The sequence below is a fragment of the Alosa pseudoharengus genome, unplaced genomic scaffold (assembly GCF_046254945.1).
Source record: "Alosa pseudoharengus isolate Yale_2024_CS ecotype anadromous, Long Island Sound unplaced genomic scaffold, YU_APseudo_1.1 YU_APseudo_1.1_scf_19, whole genome shotgun sequence".
Lineage (NCBI taxonomy): Eukaryota > Metazoa > Chordata > Actinopteri > Clupeiformes > Clupeidae > Alosa > Alosa pseudoharengus.
The window spans coordinates 37127691-37128769 of record NW_027468657.1 but is presented as its reverse complement, the minus strand read 5'-3'; the positions used below and the strand labels follow the sequence as shown (position 1 = coordinate 37128769).

The following is a 1079-nucleotide window of genomic DNA, read 5'->3' as shown; positions in this document are numbered from 1 at the left end:
ACGTTTCACAGGACGCTTTCGGATTTGGCCTTCAATCCAAGGGCGACATATCTGACGCTTTCAGTAAAAGCCCGGACAATTTGCTCTTGTTTCAAATTATCCAGTAACCTTAATTTAAACATGAAAGTGTGCTTGTTAGGCTTAGCCAAAAAAAACAATAATATGTGACATGCCCATGCCATCTATTGCCTGCATAGAGGATTTGATTGGCCGTTTTCAACACATCATCGTGCGAGAGAGACGCTCATGGCTTTCTTCAATAAAACCCACATATGCGTTTCACAGGACGCATTCGGATTTGGCCTTTCTAAGAGCGACATATCGGACGCTTTCAGTAACAGTGCGGGCAATTTGCTTTTATTTTAAATGATCCATAATCTTAATTCAAATATAAATGTGCGCTTGGTAGGCCTAACCAAAAAAGTCAATAATATGTGACATGCCCATCTAATGCCAGCTTAGAGGAGTTGCCGTTTTCAAAACCTGTATCGTGCGAGAGGGACAATGCAACCCACACAGGCGTTTCACATGACGCATTGGGTATGCATTCGCGGCAAAGCCCACCGCGCCGCACATAGCCCATTGATTTCCTATGGAGAGCGCAAGGTGTAGTTAACGCGTCCGCTATGCATCTCGGGAAGGCGGAGCGGCGGTGCGTCGAGAGGTTAACGCTAGGCGGTAGGCCAATGAAAGTACATCTTCGGTACACAAGTTCTCTCTTTTGCTCTAGTCTTCCGGTCCGCCTGCCAGAAATATTTGTTCCGCCTGCTCCGCGTGTTAGTTTAGTGAAAATATATTAAGCTATAGTGGCGAAGCCATTAAGTTTAGAACAAGTTCGCCACTGCACCCTATCAAAAAGACCTTGTTTGCGACTTGAACCAAGACAGAAAGTGCTTTGGAGGAACATGTCAGTGATATGTGTGAGTGTTTCAATAAAAGATGTTAAAATTCCTTGCATTGGTTAACAGTATTACGTACAGCTGCAGGCCAGTTTCATATTATTTTAGGGTCTTCGTGTAGCCAGTACAATTACATTTCTCTGTCCATAATATTGCATTTCTATAGTAAAGTGCAGTAGT

The 1079-nt window shown here is 43.7% G+C and overlaps 1 long non-coding RNA gene across 1 annotated transcript in view; it reads left to right on the top strand.

Moving 5' to 3' along the window:
* The first annotated feature begins 755 nt into the window (after positions 1–755).
* LOC143133275 (uncharacterized) overlaps positions 756–1079 on the top strand; it is a 4343-nt gene continuing 4019 nt past the window's right edge. Inside the window, exon 1 of the long non-coding RNA XR_012988497.1 lies at positions 756–920. This is a non-coding gene — a long non-coding RNA (uncharacterized LOC143133275). The remainder of the gene's footprint in view (positions 921–1079) is intronic.